Source organism: Taudactylus pleione, unplaced genomic scaffold (assembly GCF_031769625.1).
Source record: "Taudactylus pleione unplaced genomic scaffold, aTauple2 ptg000906l, whole genome shotgun sequence".
Classification (NCBI taxonomy): Eukaryota; Metazoa; Chordata; class Amphibia; order Anura; family Myobatrachidae; genus Taudactylus; species Taudactylus pleione.
This window is the reverse complement of record NW_028285307.1, coordinates 1,613,341-1,635,249: the sequence shown is the minus strand read 5'-3', so window position 1 is coordinate 1,635,249 and position 21,909 is coordinate 1,613,341.

Sequence of the window (21,909 nt, the reverse complement as noted above, 5' to 3'; positions counted from 1 at the left end):
TTTTTACCAGCATTAAAATTTGAATTGCATCCATGCATGCATGTGAGCCAACTGCATTGTTTAAATAAAAGATGAAAAACAGTGAGATGGGTGACTTTACATCTCCCTATATCTCTTCCAATCTACAATGTAAATATGTTGGGTTAGCTTCATGTAAATGAGGGTTGCCCCCACTTTAAATTCTGTGCCTACATTAAAGTTTTTTTATGGTAATCACACTGAAGGCAAGGCATTAACCACCATGCGTTATAGAAAAATAACTTAATTTATTGATGAGGAAACATCCCCCTCAACATGGTTACAAATAATTAGGAGGAATTAATTACATAAAGAGGGTGTACCCTCTTGCAAATTTTGAGGGAACACTTAGTACTTATTGCAAATGATCACCAGGCAATATTACACCACATTAATTAAAAGGTAATTTTTCCATATATTGAGGAAGGGCCTATGTGTTATCTCACTCCCATAATGACATCTTTAACCATGTGCACACTCAAATTTGAAAGCTGGGAGACCCGTTTTCAAATATTGTTGCCTACTAATATCTATTCCTGGTTATCACTCATGTGCCTTATCACCCACATACTGACCGAAGTCTACACATTCAAAGTGTGTGCCCACTTAATGTCTGGTGTCAACCAGATTATGATAATAATAGTAGAAAAAATATTATATTTGTCACAGCTGGAGAGCAATTTGTGTCAAATAAAAATACTTGGCCCTCATTTAGTATGCTACAGTAGGTTATCTAGTTTAAAAAATAGTAAGCCTGGTAGGAATACTATATCTTTCCGACACATAGTAAGCATTTCAAATAAGATAGCAAAAATTAAAAAAAAAATGCATGCTTTTTTCAAGTGAAGATTTCTTTGTCACACCCTACACATAGAAACCTGCTTTTTTTCTTTTTTGGAAAAGTGGTTTATTGCCAGAAGAAGAAATAAAAAATATTTCTATGTGTTATTTAGAAGATGGAAAAAAATAAGTTTTTGCCATTTCGTATACATTTTATTTGACATGTTAGAATAGTTTAAAAGACTAATGGTATTTCTAGAAAATACAAATTATCCTAAATAGGGAAACAAAAATTTGTGTTTGTACTGCATAAAAATCAGTAATATTGATGTTGAATATGCTGCATGCACACAAAAAAAGCCATTTGCACAAGGCTAAAAAAAATCCTCACCTGCTATAGGGTTAAGCCAGAATATGTTTAGTGGCTGAATGAAATTTTCTTTGAAGTATATTTTACTGTTTTCTTTAATGAATAATATATACTAAAATTAACTAATTTAAGTTTTAATTATTGTCTCACATAGGAGGATTTCCAGGAACAGGAGTAATAACAGGTATGATTTATAAAGGGGTAGGTGAGCAGCTCTTATAAAAATCTTAATTTGATGATCACCAGGTAATATTTCTTCACATTACAGAAAATGTAACTTTTCCATATATTGAGGAAGGGCCTATATTTTCTATAACTCCCATAATGATATCTGTAAATATGTGCACTCTCATACTTGAAAGCTGGTAGACCCACTTTCAAATAATGTTGCCTACTAAAGTATATTTCCTGGTTTTCACCAATGTGTCTTATCACCCACTTATTGACCGGTATGCAGTCAGGAAGCCGATGGTCGAAATGCCGACCGCCGGCTTTCCAACTGTGCAATCCTTACAGAGAACTAATGATAAGTATTGAAATCCCGATGCCTATTGTCTCTATGCCGGGAGCCCGAAACCTGGCCTACCAAACGAAGGTAAGCCAGGCAGCGGGCAGGGACAGCCGTGGGGGTGAGGTTAGTTTAGGTGCTCCAAGGGAATTCTGAGGGTTAGGCACCCCCACAGGAGGTTTTGGCTAGGGAAAGTAGGGTTAGGTTTAGGCTGTGGGGAGTGTGGGGTTCAGTTTAGGCACTTGTGGGGTTTAGGGTTAGGCACTATGGGGGAGGTTAGGGTTAGGCACCCCTAAGGGCGGGTTAAGGTTATGGGGGGAGGGTTGGGTATATATAGTTTACTTACCTATTGGGATCTTCACTGCTGTCGCTCTTCTGGCATCGGGATTTGAACTGCCGGACATAGGTCTGGCAGTCACTCAAACCGATCTCTATTCACCCAAGTCTCAACTTTCAAAGTGTGTGCCTCCTTTATGTCTGGTGATAACCAGATTATGATTATCAGTATGCAAAATTGTATATTGTTCACAGCTAGATACCTTCTAAAGCCCATATCTCCCCATTTTGTGTAAATAACAATACTTTCCCCTCATTTAGTATAGGATATCCAGTTTAAAAATAGTAAGTCTTGTTGGAATACTATATTTTGCCTATACATAGCAAGCATTTCAATTAAGATAGGAAAAATGTGAAAAAATAAAAAATGCATTTTTTTTTCAAGTGAAGAAGTAAACAAATCTCCAAGCTCATCTTGTGTAAAGAAGTACAACCTTGTTCCATCTCCTCTCACATAAAAGTTTTGAAACAAACATAGAAACCTGCATTGTGCTATTTTAAAAAGATGAATAATTGGTAAAACAAGAACAAAAAATATTTCTATGTTTTATTTAGAAGATGGAAAATAATACTTTTTGGGCCATTTTGGATACATTTTATTTGACATTTTAGAATCGGCAAAGGCTAATGGTATTTCTAGAAAATACAAATTATTCTAAAAACGAAAACAATAGTTTGTGTTTGTACTGCATAAAAAATCGGTAATATTGATGTTGAAATGTTATGCATGCACACAGAAAAGACATTTGCACAGGGCTAATAAAATCCTCACCTGCTATAGGGTTAAGGCAAAATACATTTAGTGGCTGAATTAAATTTTCAAGGAAGTATATCTTACTGTTTTCTTTAATGAGTAATATATACTAAAATTAACTAATTGAAGTTTTTATTATTGTTTCAAATAGGAGGATTTCCAGGAACAGGAGTAATAACAGGTATGTTTTATAAAGGGGTAGGTGAGAAGCTGTTATACAAGTCTTAATTTATCTTTGAAGTATACTTTACTGTTGTCTTTAAAGAGTAAAACATAATAAAATAAGCTAATTGAAGTTTTTGTTATTGTGTAAATTAGGAGAAATGCCAGGAACAGGAGCAATAACAGGTATGATTTATAAAGGAGTTGGTGAGCATCACTTTTCAAAATAAAAAAATATTTGTAATTTTTCAGTATCACTTAAAAGTATGATTTCTACATTGGTAAATTGAATGAAAATATATGATTCTAATGTATTTTCTAAAGTTATTGAAGCTTAATTTATATTGATTACTAGTAATATAGCACAGATGTTGTAATGGTTAGCATTACTGACTCACAACACGGAGATAATGGGTTTGATTCCCACTATGGCCATGTGTAGAGTTTGTATATTCTCCCTGTGCTTGCGTGGGTGTCTTTTGTGTATTCTGGTTTCTTCCCACATTTAAAAACATACTCTCAACACAAAAATTAACCACAACATGCATGTAACATGTGGTAGGTAATATAGATTGTAAGCCCCACCAGGGCAAGGAGCAATGTGAATGGACAAATAATACCTGTAAAGTGCTGCAGAATATGTTTACGCTATATAAATAACTGTTAATAATAAAGTACTGTACATAATGTTTCTTCAATAGTCTATATAGCACAGAAAAAAAATTGCTGTTAAGTAATTATACAATTTATAATAATTAAATGTATTAAAGATTATGTTTGGTGAATCATATAAATAAAGCATGTGATCAAATAGTGGATTCAATAAAAGTTATGTTTTAATCAATATTATAAAATTGCATATTGCAATACTAAACCGTTTCACAAATTTGTGCTTAAAGAGAAAATTTAATGTCGTAAAATAACCCCCTCACTGTGGAGGACCAGTGAGACTCATACTGACAAGTGTTTTCCAAATCAGGAGAATGATCTCAACTTATCTTCCACAGTGGTGGATATAGCACATCCAAAACGAAATTGAACCCTGTCCACCACCTTGTCCAAATAATAATTTTGTCTGCCCTCCTTTTACCAGCATTAAAATTTGAATTGCATCCATGCATGCATGTGAGCCAACTGCATTGTTTAAATAAAAGATGAAAAACAGTGAGATGGGTGACTTTACATCTCCCTATATCTCTTCCAATCTACAATGTAAATATGTTGGGTTAGCTTCATGTAAATGAGGGTTGCCCCCACTTTAAATTCTGTGCCTACATTAAAGTTTTTTTATGGTAATCACACTGAAGGCAAGGCATTAACCACCATGCGTTATAGAAAAATAACTTAATTTATTGATGAGGAAACATCTCCCTCAACCTGGTTACAAATAATTAGGAGGAATTAATTACATAAAGAGGGTGTACCCTCTTGCAAATTTTGAGGTAACACTTAGTACTTATTGCAAATGATCACCAGGCAATATTACACCACATTAATTAAAATGTAATTTTTCCATATATTGAGGAAGGGCCTATGTGTTATCTCACTCCCATAATGACATCTTTAACCATGTGCACACTCAAATTTGAAAGCTGGGAGACCCGCTTTCAAATAATGTTGCCTACTAATATCTATTCCTGGTTATCACTCATGTGCCTTATCACCCACATACTGACCGAAGTCTACACATTCAAAGTGTGTGCCCACTTAATGTCTGGTGTCAACCAGATTATGATAATAATAGTAGAAAAAATATTATATTTGTCACAGCTGGAGAGCAATTTGTGTCAAATAAAAATACTTGGCCCTCATTTAGTATGCTACAGTAGGTTATCTAGTTTAAAAAATAGTAAGCCTGGTAGGAATACTATATCTTTCCGACACATAGTAAGCATTTCAAATAAGATAGCAAAAATTAAAAAAAAAATGCATGCTTTTTTCAAGTGAAGATTTCTTTGTCACACCCTACACATAGAAACCTGCTTTTTTTCTTTTTTGGAAAAGTGGTTTATTGCCAGAAGAAGAAATAAAAAATATTTCTATGTGTTATTTAGAAGATGGAAAAAAATAAGTTTTTGCCATTTCGTATACATTTTATTTGACATGTTAGAATAGTTTAAAAGACTAATGGTATTTCTAGAAAATACAAATTATCCTAAATAGGGAAACAAAAATTTGTGTTTGTACTGCATAAAAATCAGTAATATTGATGTTGAGTATGCTGCATGCACACAAAAAAGCCATTTGCACAAGGCTAAAAAAAATCCTCACCTGCTATAGGGTTAAGGCAAAATACATTTAGTGGCTGAATTAAATTTTCAAGGAAGTATATCTTACTGTTTTCTTTAATGAGTAATATATACTAAAATTAACTAATTGAAGTTTTTATCATTGTTTCAAATAGGAGGATTTCCAGGAACAGGAGTAATAACAGGTATGTTTTATAAAGGGGTAGGTGAGAAGCTGTTATACAAGTCTTAATTTATCTTTGAAGTATACTTTACTGTTGTCTTTAAAGAGTAAAACATAATAAAATAAGCTAATTGAAGTTTTTGTTATTGTGTAAATTAGGAGAAATGCCAGGAACAGGAGCAATAACAGGTATGATTTATAAAGGAGTTGGTGAGCATCACTTTTCAAAATAAAAAAATATTTGTAATTTTTCAGTATCACTTAAAAGTATGATTTCTACATTGGTAAATTGAATGAAAATATATGATTCTAATGTATTTTCTAAAGTTATTGAAGCTTAATTTATATTGATTACAAGTAATATAGCACAGATGTTGTAATGGTTAGCATTACTGACTCACAACACGGAGATAATGGGTTTGATTCCCACTATGGCCATGTGTAGAGTTTGTATATTCTCCCTGTGCTTGCGTGGGTGTCTTTTGTGTATTCTGGTTTCTTCCCACATTTAAAAACATACTCTCAACACAAAAATTAACCACAACATGCATGTAACATGTGGTAGGTAATATAGATTGTAAGCCCCACCAGGGCAAGGAGCAATGTGAATGGACAAATAATACCTGTAAAGTGCTGCAGAATATGTTTACGCTATATAAATAACTGTTAATAATAAAGTACTGTACATAATGTTTCTTCAATAGTCTATATAGCACAGAAAAAAAATTGCTGTTAAGTAATTATACAATTTATAATAATTAAATGTATTAAAGATTAATGTTTGGTGAATCATATAAATAAAGCATGTGATCAAATAGTGGATTCAATAAAAGTTATGCTTTAATCAATATTATAAAATTGCATATTGCAATACTAAACCGTTTCACAAATTTGTGCTTAAAGAGAAAATTTAATGTCGTAAAATAACCCCCTCACTGTGGAGGACCAGTGAGACTCATACTGACAAGTGTTTTCCCAATCAGGAGAATGATCTCAACTTATCTTCCACAGTGGTGGATATAGCACATCCAAAACGAAATTGAACCCTGTCCACCACCTTGTCCAAATAATAATTTTGTCTGCCCTTTTTTTACCAGCATTAAAATTTGAATTGCATCCATGCATGCATGTGAGCCAACTGCATTGTTTAAATAAAAGATGAAAAACAGTGAGATGGGTGACTTTACATCTCCCTATATCTCTTCCAATCTACAATGTAAATATGTTGGGTTAGCTTCATGTAAATGAGGGTTGCCCCCACTTTAAATTCTGTGCCTACATTAAAGTTTTTTTATGGTAATCACACTGAAGGCAAGGCATTAACCACCATGCGTTATAGAAAAATAACTTAATTTATTGATGAGGAAACATCTCCCTCAACCTGGTTACAAATAATTAGGAGGAATTAATTACATAAAGAGGGTGTACCCTCTTGCAAATTTTGAGGGAACACTTAGTACTTATTGCAAATGATCACCAGGCAATATTACACCACATTAATTAAAAGGTAATTTTTCCATATATTGAGGAAGGGCCTATGTGTTATCTCACTCCCATAATGACATCTTTAACCATGTGCACACTCAAATTTGAAAGCTGGGAGACCCGCTTTCAAATAATGTTGCCTACTAATATCTATTCCTGGTTATCACTCATGTGCCTTATCACCCACATACTGACCGAAGTCTACACATTCAAAGTGTGTGCCCACTTAATGTCTGGTGTCAACCAGATTATGATAATAATAGTAGAAAAAATATTATATTTGTCACAGCTGGAGAGCAATTTGTGTCAAATAAAAATACTTGGCCCTCATTTAGTATGCTACAGTAGGTTATCTAGTTTAAAAAATAGTAAGCCTGGTAGGAATACTATATCTTTCCGACACATAGTAAGCATTTCAAATAAGATAGCAAAAATTAAAAAAAAAATGCATGCTTTTTTCAAGTGAAGATTTCTTTGTCACACCCTACACATAGAAACCTGCTTTTTTTCTTTTTTGGAAAAGTGGTTTATTGCCAGAAGAAGAAATAAAAAATATTTCTATGTGTTATTTAGAAGATGGAAAAAAATAAGTTTTTGCCATTTCGTATACATTTTATTTGACATGTTAGAATAGTTTAAAAGACTAATGGTATTTCTAGAAAATACAAATTATCCTAAATAGGGAAACAAAAATTTGTGTTTGTACTGCATAAAAATCAGTAATATTGATGTTGAATATGCTGCATGCACACAAAAAAAGCCATTTGCACAAGGCTAAAAAAAATCCTCACCTGCTATAGGGTTAAGCCAGAATATGTTTAGTGGCTGAATGAAATTTTCTTTGAAGTATATTTTACTGTTTTCTTTAATGAATAATATATACTAAAATTAACTAATTTAAGTTTTAATTATTGTCTCACATAGGAGGATTTCCAGGAACAGGAGTAATAACAGGTATGATTTATAAAGGGGTAGGTGAGCAGCTCTTATAAAAATCTTAATTTGATGATCACCAGGTAATATTTCTTCACATTACAGAAAATGTAACTTTTCCATATATTGAGGAAGGGCCTATATTTTCTATAACTCCCATAATGATATCTGTAAATATGTGCACTCTCATACTTGAAAGCTGGTAGACCCACTTTCAAATAATGTTGCCTACTAAAGTATATTTCCTGGTTTTCACCAATGTGTCTTATCACCCACTTATTGACCGGTATGCAGTCAGGAAGCCGATGGTCGAAATGCCGACCGCCGGCTTTCCAACTGTGCAATGCTTACAGAGAGCTAATGATAAGTATTGAAATCCCGATGCCTATTGTCTCTATGCCGGGAGCCCGAAACCTGGCCTACCAAGCGAAGGTAAGCTAGGCAGCGGGCAGGGACAGCCGTGGGGGTGAGGTTAGTTTAGGTGCTCCAAGGGAATTCTGAGGGTTAGGCACCCCCACAGGAGGTTTTGGCTAGGGAAAGTAGGGTTAGGTTTAGGCTGTGGGGAGTGTGGGGTTCAGTTTAGGCACTTGCGGGGTTTAGGGTTAGGCACTATGGGGGAGGTTAGGGTTAGGCACCCCTAAGGGCGGGTTAAGGTTATGGGGGGAGGGTTGGGTATATATAGTTTACTTACCTATTGGGATCTTCACTGCTGTCGCTCTTCTGGCATCGGGATTTGAACTGCCGGACATAGGTCTGGCAGTCACTCAAACCGATCTCTATTCACCCAAGTCTCAACTTTCAAAGTGTGTGCCTCCTTTATGTCTGGTGATAACCAGATTATGATTATCAGTATGCAAAATTGTATATTGTTCACAGCTAGATACCTTCTAAAGCCCATATCTCCCCATTTTGTGTAAATAACAATACTTTCCCCTCATTTAGTATAGGATATCCAGTTTAAAAATAGTAAGTCTTGTTGGAATACTATATTTTGCCTATACATAGCAAGCATTTCAATTAAGATAGGAAAAATGTGAAAAAATAAAAAATGCATTTTTTTTTCAAGTGAAGAAGTAAACAAATCTCCAAGCTCATCTTGTGTAAAGAAGTACAACCTTGTTCCATCTCCTCTCACATAAAAGTTTTGAAACAAACATAGAAACCTGCATTGTGCTATTTTAAAAAGATGAATAATTGGTAAAACAAGAACAAAAAATATTTCTATGTTTTATTTAGAAGATGGAAAATAATACTTTTTGGGCCATTTTGGATACATTTTATTTGACATTTTAGAATCGGCAAAGGCTAATGGTATTTCTAGAAAATACAAATTATTCTAAAAACGAAAATAATAGTTTGTGTTTGTACTGCATAAAAAATTGGTAATATTGATGTTGAAATGTTATGCATGCACACAGAAAAGACATTTGCACAGGGCTAATAAAATCCTCACCTGCTATAGGGTTAAGGCAAAATACATTTAGTGGCTGAATTAAATTTTCAAGGAAGTATATCTTACTGTTTTCTTTAATGAGTAATATATACTAAAATTAACTAACTGAAGTTTTTATTATTGTTTCAAATAGGAGGATTTCCAGGAACAGGAGTAATAACAGGTATGTTTTATAAAGGGGTAGGTGAGAAGCTGTTATACAAGTCTTAATTTATCTTTGAAGTATACTTTACTGTTGTCTTTAAAGAGTAAAACATAATAAAATAAGCTAATTGAAGTTTTTGTTATTGTGTAAATTAGGAGAAATGCCAGGAACAGGAGCAATAACAGGTATGATTTATAAAGGAGTTGGTGAGCATCACTTTTCAAAATAAAAAAATATTTGTAATTTTTCAGTATCACTTAAAAGTATGATTTCTACATTGGTAAATTGAATGAAAATATATGATTCTAATGTATTTTCTAAAGTTATTGAAGCTTAATTTATATTGATTACTAGTAATATAGCACAGATGTTGTAATGGTTAGCATTACTGACTCACAACACGGAGATAATGGGTTTGATTCCCACTATGGCCATGTGTAGAGTTTGTATATTCTCCCTGTGCTTGCGTGGGTGTCTTTTGTGTATTCTGGTTTCTTCCCACATTTAAAAACATACTCTCAACAAAAAAATTAACCACAACATGCATGTAACATGTGGTAGGTAATATAGATTGTAAGCCCCACCAGGGCAAGGAGCAATGTGAATGGACAAATAATACCTGTAAAGTGCTGCAGAATATGTTTACGCTATATAAATAACTGTTAATAATAAAGTACTGTACATAATGTTTCTTCAATAGTCTATATAGCACAGAAAAAAAATTGCTGTTAAGTAATTATACAATTTATAATAATTAAATGTATTAAAGATTAATGTTTGGTGAATCATATAAATAAAGCATGTGATCAAATAGTGGATTCAATAAAAGTTATGTTTTAATCAATATTATAAAATTGCATATTGCAATACTAAACTGTTTCACAAATTTGTGCTTAAAGAGAAAATTTAATGTCGTAAAATAACCCCCTCACTGTGGAGGACCAGTGAGACTCATACTGACAAGTGTTTCCCAATCAGGAGAATGATCTCAACTTATCTTCCACAGTGGTGGATATAGCACATCCAAAACGAAATTGAACCCTGTCCACCACCTTGTCCAAATAATAATTTTGTCTGCCCTTTTTTTACCAGCATTAAAATTTGAATTGCATCCATGCATGCATGTGAGCCAACTGCATTGTTTAAATAAAAGATGAAAAACAGTGAGATGGGTGACTTTACATCTCCCTATATCTCTTCCAATCTACAATGTAAATATGTTGGGTTAGCTTCATGTAAATGAGGGTTGCCCCCACTTTAAATTCTGTGCCTACATTAAAGTTTTTTTATGGTAATCACACTGAAGGCAAGGCATTAACCACCATGCGTTATAGAAAAATAACTTAATTTATTGATGAGGAAACATCTCCCTCAACCTGGTTACAAATAATTAGGAGGAATTAATTACATAAAGAGGGTGTACCCTCTTGCAAATTTTGAGGGAACACTTAGTACTTATTGCAAATGATCACCAGGCAATATTACACCACATTAATTAAAAGGTAATTTTTCCATATATTGAGGAAGGGCCTATGTGTTATCTCACTCCCATAATGACATCTTTAACCATGTGCACACTCAAATTTGAAAGCTGGGAGACCCGCTTTCAAATAATGTTGCCTACTAATATCTATTCCTGGTTATCACTCATGTGCCTTATCACCCACATACTGACCGAAGTCTACACATTCAAAGTGTGTGCCCACTTAATGTCTGGTGTCAACCAGATTATGATAATAATAGTAGAAAAAATATTATATTTGTCACAGCTGGAGAGCAATTTGTGTCAAATAAAAATACTTGGCCCTCATTTAGTATGCTACAGTAGGTTATCTAGTTTAAAAAATAGTAAGCCTGGTAGGAATACTATATCTTTCCGACACATAGTAAGCATTTCAAATAAGATAGCAAAAATTAAAAAAAAAATGCATGCTTTTTTCAAGTGAAGATTTCTTTGTCACACCCTACACATAGAAACCTGCTTTTTTTCTTTTTTGGAAAAGTGGTTTATTGCCAGAAGAAGAAATAAAAAATATTTCTATGTGTTATTTAGAAGATGGAAAAAAATAAGTTTTTGCCATTTCGTATACATTTTATTTGACATGTTAGAATAGTTTAAAAGACTAATGGTATTTCTAGAAAATACAAATTATCCTAAATAGGGAAACAAAAATTTGTGTTTGTACTGCATAAAAATCAGTAATATTGATGTTGAATATGCTGCATGCACACAAAAAAAGCCATTTGCACAAGGCTAAAAAAAATCCTCACCTGCTATAAGGTTAAGCCAGAATATGTTTAGTGGCTGAATGAAATTTTCTTTGAAGTATATTTTACTGTTTTCTTTAATGAATAATATATACTAAAATTAACTAATTTAAGTTTTAATTATTGTCTCACATAGGAGGATTTCCAGGAACAGGAGTAATAACAGGTATGATTTATAAAGGGGTAGGTGAGCAGCTCTTATAAAAATCTTAATTTGATGATCACCAGGTAATATTTCTTCACATTACAGAAAATGTAACTTTTCCATATATTGAGGAAGGGCCTATATTTTCTATAACTCCCATAATGATATCTGTAAATATGTGCACTCTCATACTTGAAAGCTGGTAGACCCACTTTCAAATAATGTTGCCTACTAAAGTACATTTCCTGGTTTTCACCAATGTGTCTTATCACCCACTTATTGACCGGTATGCAGTCAGGAAGCCGATGGTCGAAATGCCGACCGCCGGCTTTCCAACTGTGCAATCCTTACAGAGAACTAATGATAAGTATTGAAATCCCGATGCCTATTGTCTCTATGCCGGGAGCCCGAAACCTGGCCTACCAAACGAAGGTAAGCCAGGCAGCGGGCAGGGACAGCCGTGGGGGTGAGGTTAGTTTAGGTGCTCCAAGGGAATTCTGAGGGTTAGGCACCCCCACAGGAGGTTTTGGCTAGGGAAAGTAGGGTTAGGTTTAGGCTGTGGGGAGTGTGGGGTTCAGTTTAGGCACTTGCGGGGTTTAGGGTTAGGCACTATGGGGGAGGTTAGGGTTAGGCACCCCTAAGGGCGGGTTAAGGTTATGGGGGGAGGGTTGGGTATATATAGTTTACTTACCTATTGGGATCTTCACTGCTGTCGCTCTTCTGGCATCGGGGTTTGAACTGCCGGACATAGGTCTGGCAGTCACTCAAACCGATCTCTATTCACCCAAGTCTCAACTTTCAAAGTGTGTGCCTCCTTTTTGTCTGGTGATAACCAGATTATGATTATCAGTATGCAAAATTGTATATTGTTCACAGCTAGATACCTTCTAAAGCCCATATCTCCCCATTTTGTGTAAATAACAATACTTTCCCCTCATTTAGTATAGGATATCCAGTTTAAAAATAGTAAGTCTTGTTGGAATACTATATTTTGCCTATACATAGCAAGCATTTCAATTAAGATAGGAAAAATGTGAAAAAATAAAAAATGCATTTTTTTTTCAAGTGAAGAAGTAAACAAATCTCCAAGCTCATCTTGTGTAAAGAAGTACAACCTTGTTCCATCTCCTCTCACATAAAAGTTTTGAAACAAACATAGAAACCTGCATTGTGCTATTTTAAAAAGATGAATAATTGGTAAAACAAGAACAAAAAATATTTCTATGTTTTATTTAGAAGATGGAAAATAATACTTTTTGGGCCATTTTGGATACATTTTATTTGACATTTTAGAATCGGCAAAGGCTAATGGTATTTCTAGAAAATACAAATTATTCTAAAAACGAAAACAATAGTTTGTGTTTGTACTGCATAAAAAATCGGTAATATTGATGTTGAAATGTTATGCATGCACACAGAAAAGACATTTGCACAGGGCTAATAAAATCCTCTCCTGCTATAGGGTTAAGGCAAAATACATTTAGTGGCTGAATAAAATTTTCAAGGAAGTATATCTTACTGTTTTCTTTAATGAGTAATATATACTAAAATTAACTAATTGAAGTTTTTATTATTGTTTCAAATAGGAGGATTTCCAGGAACAGGAGTAATAACAGGTATGTTTTATAAAAGGGTAGGTGAGAAGCTGTTATACAAGTCTTAATTTATCTTTGAAGTATACTTTACTGTTGTCTTTAAAGAGTAAAACATAATAAAATAAGCTAATTGAAGTTTTTATTATTGTGTAAATTAGGAGAAATGCCAGGAACAGGAGCAATAACAGGTATGATTTATAAAGGAGTTGGTGAGCATCACTTTTCAAAATAAAAAAATATTTGTAATTTTTCAGTATCACTTAAAAGTATGATTTCTACATTGGTAAATTGAATGAAAATATATGATTCTAATGTATTTTCTAAAGTTATTGAAGCTTAATTTATATTGATTACAAGTAATATAGCACAGATGTTGTAATGGTTAGCATTACTGACTCACAACACGGAGATAGTGGGTTTGATTCCCACTATGGCCATGTGTAGAGTTTGTATATTCTCCCTGTGCTTGCGTGGGTGTCTTTTGTGTATTCTGGTTTCTTCCCACATTTAAAAACATACTCTCAACAAAAAAATTAACCACAACATGCATGTAACATGTGGTAGGTAATATAGATTGTAAGCCCCACCAGGGCAAGGAGCAATGTGAATGGACAAATAATACCTGTAAAGTGCTGCAGAATATGTCTACGCTATATAAATAACTGTTAATAATAAAGTACTGTACATAATGTTTCTTCAATAGTCTATATAGCACAGAAAAAAATTGCTGTTAAGTAAATATACAATTTATAATAATTAAATGTATTAAAGATTAATGTTTGGTGAATCATATAAATAAAGCATGTGATCAAATAGTGGATTCAATAAAAGTTATGTTTTAATCAATATTATAAAATTGCATATTGCAATACTAAACCGTTTCACAAATTTGTGCTAAAAGAGAAAATTTAATGTCGTAAAATAACCCCCTCACTGTGGAGGACCAGTGAGACTCATACTGACAAGTGTTTTCCCAATCAGGAGAATGATCTCAACTTATCTTCCACAGTGGTGGATATAGCACATCCAAAACGAAATTGAACCCTGTCCACCACCTTGTCCAAATAATAATTTTGTCTGCCCTTCTTTTACCAGCATTAAAATTTGAATTGCATCCATGCATGCATGTGAGCCAACTGCATTGTTTAAATAAAAGATGAAAAACAGTGAGATGGGTGACTTTACATCTCCCTATATCTCTTCCAATCTACAATGTAAATATGTTGGGTTAGCTTCATGTAAATGAGGGTTGCCCCCACTTTAAATTCTGTGCCTACATTAAAGTTTTTTTATGGTAATCACACTGAAGGCAAGGCATTAACCACCATGCGTTATAGAGAAATAACTTAATTTATTGATGAGGAAACATCTCCCTCAACCTGGTTACAAATAATTAGGAGGAATTAATTACATAAAGAGGGTGTACACTCTTGCAAATTTTGAGGGAACACTTAGTACTTATTGCAAATGATCACCAGGCAATATTACACCACATTAATTAAAAGGTAATTTTTCCAAATATTGAGGAAGGGCCTATGTGTTATCTCACTCCCATAATGACATCTTTAACCATGTGCACACTCAAATTTGAAAGCTGGGAGACCCGCTTTCAAATAATGTTGCCTACTAATATCTATTCCTGGTTATCACTCATGTGCCTTATCACCCACATACTAACCGAAGTCTACACATTCAAAGTGTGTGCCCACTTAATGTCTGGTATCAACCAGATTATGATAATAATAGTAGAAAAAATATTATATTTGTCACAGCTGGAGAGCAATTTGTGTCAAATAAAAATACTTGGCCCTCATTTAGTATGCTACAGTAGGTTATCTAGTTTAAAAAATAGTAAGCCTGGTAGGAATACTATATCTTTCTGACACATAGTAAGCATTTCAAATAAGATAGCAAAAATTAAAAAAAAAATGCATGCTTTTTTCAAGTGAAGATTTCTTTGTCACACCCTACACATAGAAACCTGCTTTTTTTCTTTTTTGGAAAAGTGGTTTATTGCCAGAAGAAGAAATAAAAAATATTTCTATGTGTTATTTAGAAGATGGAAAAAAATAAGTTTTTGCCATTTCGTATACATTTTATTTGACATGTTAGAATAGTTTAAAAGACTAATGGTATTTCTAGAAAATACAAATTATCCTAAATAGGGAAACAAAAATTTGTGTTTGTACTGCATAAAAATCAGTAATATTGATGTTGAATATGCTGCATGCACACAAAAAAAGCCATTTGCACAAGGCTAAAAAAAATCCTCACCTGCTATAAGGTTAAGCCAGAATATGTTTAGTGGCTGAATGAAATTTTCTTTGAAGTATATTTTACTGTTTTCTTTAATGAATAATATATACTAAAATTAACTAATTTAAGTTTTAATTATTGTCTCACATAGGAGGATTTCCAGGAACAGGAGTAATAACAGGTATGATTTATAAAGGGGTAGGTGAGCAGCTCTTATAAAAATCTTAATTTGATGATCACCAGGTAATATTTCTTCACATTACAGAAAATGTAACTTTTCCATATATTGAGGAAGGGCCTGTATTTTCTATAACTCCCATAATGATATCTGTAAATATGTGCACTCTCATACTTGAAAGCTGGTAGACCCACTTTCAAATAATGTTGCCTACTAAAGTATATTTCCTGGTTTTCACCAATGTGTCTTATCACCCACTTATTGACCGGTATGCAGTCAGGAAGCCGATGGTCGAAATGCCGACCGCCGGGTTTCCAACTGTGCAATCCTTACAGAGAACTAATGATAAGTATTGAAATCCCGATGCCTATTGTCTCTATGCTGGGAGCCCGAAACCTGGCCTACCAAACGAAGGTAAGCCAGGCAGCGGGCAGGGACAGCCGTGGGGGTGAGGTTAGTTTAGGTGCTCCAAGGGAATTCTGAGGGTTAGGCACCCCCACAGGAGGTTTTGGCTAGGGAAAGTAGGGTTAGGTTTAGGCTGTGGGGAGTGTGGGGTTCAGTTTAGGCACTTGCGGGGTTTAGGGTTAGGCACTATGGGGGAGGTTAGGGTTAGGCACCCCTAAGGGAGGGTTAAGGTTATGGGGGGAGGGTTGGGTATATATAGTTTACTTACCTATTGGGATCTTCACTGCTGTCGCTCTTCTGGCATCGGGATTTGAACTGCCGGACATAGGTCTGGCAGTCACTCAAACCGATCTCTATTCACCCAAGTCTCAACTTTCAAAGTGTGTGCCTCCTTTATGTCTGGTGATAACCAGATTATGATTATCAGTATGCAAAATTGTATATTGTTCACAGCTAGATACCTTCTAAAGCCCATATCTCCCCATTTTGTGTAAATAACAATACTTTCCCCTCATTTAGTATAGGATATCCAGTTTAAAAATAGTAAGTCTTGTTGGAATACTATATTTTGCCTATACATAGCAAGCATTTCAATTAAGATAGGAAAAATGTGAAAAAATAAAAAATGCATTTTTTTTTCAAGTGAAGAAGTAAACAAATCTCCAAGCTCATCTTGTGTAAAGAAGTACAACCTTGTTCCATCTCCTCTCACATAAAAGTTTTGAAACAAACATAGAAACCTGCATTGTGCTATTTTAAAAAGATGAATAATTGGTAAAACAAGAACAAAAAATATTTCTATGTTTTATTTAGAAGATGGAAAATAATACTTTTTGGGCCATTTTGGATACATTTTATTTGACATTTTAGAATCGGCAAAGGCTAATGGTATTTCTAGAAAATACAAATTATTCTAAAAACGAAAACAATAGTTTGTGTTTGTACTGCATAAAAAATCGGTAATATTGATGTTGAAATGTTATGCATGCACACAGAAAAGACATTTGCACAGGGCTAATAAAATCCTCTCCTGCTATAGGGTTAAGGCAAAATACATTTAGTGGCTGAATTAAATTTTCAAGGAAGTATATCTTACTGTTTTCTTTAATGAGTAATATATACTAAAATTAACTAATTGAAGTTTTTATTATTGTTTCAAATAGGAGGATTTCCAGGAACAGGAGTAATAACAGGTATGTTTTATAAAAGGGTAGGTGAGAAGCTGTTATACAAGTCTTAATTTATCTTTGAAGTATACTTTACTGTTGTCTTTAAAGAGTAAAACATAATAAAATAAGCTAATTGAAGTTTTTATTATTGTGTAAATTAGGAGAAATGCCAGGAACAGGAGCAATAACAGGTATGATTTATAAAGGAGTTGGTGAGCATCACTTTTCAAAATAAAAAAATATTTGTAATTTTTCAGTATCACTTAAAAGTATGATTTCTACATTGGTAAATTGAATGAAAATATATGATTCTAATGTATTTTCTAAAGTTATTGAAGCTTAATTTATATTGATTACAAGTAATATAGCACAGATGTTGTAATGGTTAGCATTACTGACTCACAACACGGAGATAATGGGTTTGATTCCCACTATGGCCATGTGTAGAGTTTGTATATTCTCCCTGTGCTTGCGTGGGTGTCTTTTGTGTATTCTGGTTTCTTCCAACATTTAAAAACATACTCTCAACAAAAAAATTAACCACAACATGCATGTAACATGTGGTAGGTAATATAGATTGTAAGCCCCACCAGGGCAAGGAGCAATGTGAATGGACAAATAATACCTGTAAAGTGCTGCAGAATATGTCTACGCTATATAAATAACTGTTAATAATAAAGTACTGTACATAATGTTTCTTCAATAGTCTATATAGCACAGAAAAAAAATTGCTGTTAAGTAAATATACAATTTATAATAATTAAATGTATTAAAGATTAATGTTTGGTGAATCATATAAATAAAGCATGTGATCAAATAGTGGATTCAATAAAAGTTATGTTTTAATCAATATTATAAAATTGCATATTGCAATACTAAACCGTTTGACAAATTTGTGCTAAAAGAGAAAATGTTATGTCGTAAAATAACCCCCTCACTGTGGAGGACCAGTGAGACTCATACTGACAAGTGTTTTCCCAATCAGGAGAATGATCTCAACTTATCTTCCACAGTGGTGGATATAGCACATCCAAAACGAAATTGAACCCTGTCCACCACCTTGTCCAAATAATAATTTTGTCTGCCCTTCTTTTACCAGCATTAAAATTTGAATTGCATCCATGCATGCATGTGAGCCAACTGCATTGTTTAAATAAAAGATGAAAAACAGTGAGATGGGTGACTTTACATCTCCCTATATCTCTTCCAATCTACAATGTAAATATGTTGGGTTAGCTTCATGTAAATGAGGGTTGCCCCCACTTTAAATTCTGTGCCTACATTAAAGTTTTTTTATGGTAATCACACTGAAGGCAAGGCATTAACCACCATGCGTTATAGAGAAATAACTTAATTTATTGATGAGGAAACATCTCCCTCAACCTGGTTACAAATAATTAGGAGGAATTAATTACATAAAGATGGTGTACCCTCTTGCAAATTTTGAGGGAACACTTAGTACTTATTGCAAATGATCACCAGGCAATATTACACCACATTAATTAAAAGGTAATTTTTCCATATATTGAGGAAGGGCCTATGTGTTATCTCACTCCCATTATGACATTTTAACCATGTGCACACTCAAATTTGAAAGCTGGGAGACCCGCTTTCAAATAATGTTGCCTACTAATATCTATTCCTGGTTATCACTCATGTGCCTTATCACCCACATACTGACCGAAGTCTACACATTCAAAGTGTGTGCCCACTTAATGTCTGGTGTCAACCAGATTATGATAATAATAGTAGAAAAAATATTATATTTGTCACAGCTGGAGAGCAATTTGTGTCAAATAAAAATACTTGGCCCTCATTTAGTATGCTACAGTAGGTTATCTAGTTTAAAAAATAGTAAGCCTGGTAGGAATACTATATCTTTCCGACACATAGTAAGCATTTCAAATAAGATAGCAAAAATTAAAAAAAAAATGCATGCTTTTTTCAAGTGAAGATTTCTTTGTCACACCCTACACATAGAAACCTGCTTTTTTTCTTTTTTGGAAAAGTGGTTTATTGCCAGAAGAAGAAATAAAAAATATTTCTATGTGTTATTTAGAAGATGGAAAAAAATAAGTTTTTGCCATTTCGTATACATTTTATTTGACATGTTAGAATAGTTTAAAAGACTAATGGTATTTCTAGAAAATACAAATTATCCTAAATAGGGAAACAAAAATTTGTGTTTGTACTGCATAAAAATCAGTAATATTGATGTTGAATATGCTGCATGCACACAAAAAAAGCCATTTGCACAAGGCTAAAAAAAATCCTCACCTGCTATAGGGTTAAGCCAGAATATGTTTAGTGGCTGAATGAAATTTTCTTTGAAGTATATTTTACTGTTTTCTTTAATGAATAATATATACTAAAATTAACTAATTTAAGTTTTAATTATTGTCTCACATAGGAGGATTTCCAGGAACAGGAGTAATAACAGGTATGATTTACAAAGGGGTAGGTGAGCAGCTCTTATAAAAATCTTAATTTGATGATCACCAGGTAATATTTCTTCACATTACAGAAAATGTAACTTTTCCATATATTGAGAAAGGGCCTATATTTTCTATAACTCCCATAATGATATCTGTAAATATGTGCACTCTCATACTTGAAAGCTGGTAGACCCACTTTCAAATAATGTTGCCTACTAAAGTATATTTCCTGGTTTTCACCAATGTGTCTTATCACCCACTTATTGACCGGTATGCAGTCAGGAAGCCGATGGTCGAAATGCCGACCGCCGGCTTTCCAACTGTGCAATCCTTACAGAGAACTAATGATAAGTATTGAAATCCCGATGCCTATTGTCTCTATGCCGGGAGCCCGAAACCTGGCCTACCAAACAAAGGTAAGCCAGGCAGCGGGCAGGGACAGCCATGGGGGTGAGGTTAGTTTATGTGCTCCAAGGGAATTCTGAGGGTTAGGCACCCCCACAGGAGGTTTTGGCTAGGGAAAGTAGGGTTAGGTTTAGGCTGTGGGGAGTGTGGGGTCCAGTTTAGGCACTTGCGGGGTTTAGGGTTAGGCACTATGGGGGAGGTTAGGGTTAGGCACCCCTAAGGGAGGGTTAAGGTTATGGGGGGAGGGTTGGGTATATATAGTTTACTTACCTATTGGGATCTTCACTGCTGTCGCTCTTCTGGCATCGGGATTTGAACTGCCGGACATAGGTCTGGCAGTCACTCAAACTGATCTCTATTCACCCAAGTCTCAACTTTCAAAGTGTGTGCCTCCTTTATGTCTGGTGATAACCAGATTATGATTATCAGTATGCAAAATTGTATATTGTTCACAGCTAGATACCTTCTAAAGCCCATATCTCCCCATTTTGTGTAAATAACAATACTTTCCCCTCATTTAGTATAGGATATCCAGTTTAAAAATAGTAAGTCTTGTTGGAATACTATATTTTGCCTATACATAGCAAGCATTTCAATTAAGATAGGAAAAATGTGAAAAAATAAAAAATGCATTTTTTTTTCAAGTGAAGAAGTAAACAAATCTCCAAGCTCATCTTGTGTAAAGAAGTACAACCTTGTTCCATCTCCTCTCACATAAAAGTTTTGAAACAAACATAGAAACCTGCATTGTGCTATTTTGAAAAGATGAATAATTGGTAAAACAAGAACAAAAAATATTTCTATGTTTTATTTAGAAGATGGAAAATAATACTTTTTGGGCCATTTTGGATACATTTTATTTGACATTTTAGAATCGGCAAAGGCTAATGGTATTTCTAGAAAATACAAATTATTCTAAAAACGAAAACAATAGTTTGTGTTTGTACTGCATAAAAAATCTGTAATATTGATGTTGAAATGTTATGCATGCACACAGAAAAGACATTTGCACAGGGCTAATAAAATCCTCACCTGCTATAGGGTTAAGGCAAAATACATTTAGTGGCTGAATTAAATTTTCAAGATAGTATATCTTACTGTTTTCTTTAATGAGTAATATATACTAAAATTAACTAATTGAAGTTTTTATTATTGTTTCAAATAGGAGGATTTCCAGGAACAGGAGTAATAACAGGTATGTTTTATAAAGGGGTAGGTGAGAAGCTGTTATACAAGTCTTAATTTATCTTTGAAGTATACTTTACTGTTGTCTTTAAAGAGTAAAACATAATAAAATAAGCTAATTGAAGTTTTTATTATTGTGTAAATTAGGAGAAATGCCAGGAACAGGAGCAATAACAGGTATGATTTATAAAGGAGTTGGTGAGCATCACTTTTCAAAATAAAAAAATATTTGTAATTTTTCAGTATCACTTAAAAGTATGATTTCTACATTGGTAAATTGAATGAAAATATATGATTCTAATGTATTTTCTAAAGTTATTGAAGCTTAATTTATATTGATTACAAGTAATATAGCACAGATGTTGTAATGGTTAGCATTACTGACTCACAACACGGAGATAATGGGTTTGATTCCCACTATGGCCATGTGTAGAGTTTGTATATTCTCCCTGTGCTTGCGTGGGTGTCTTTTGTGTATTCTGGTTTCTTCCCACATTTAAAAACATACTCTC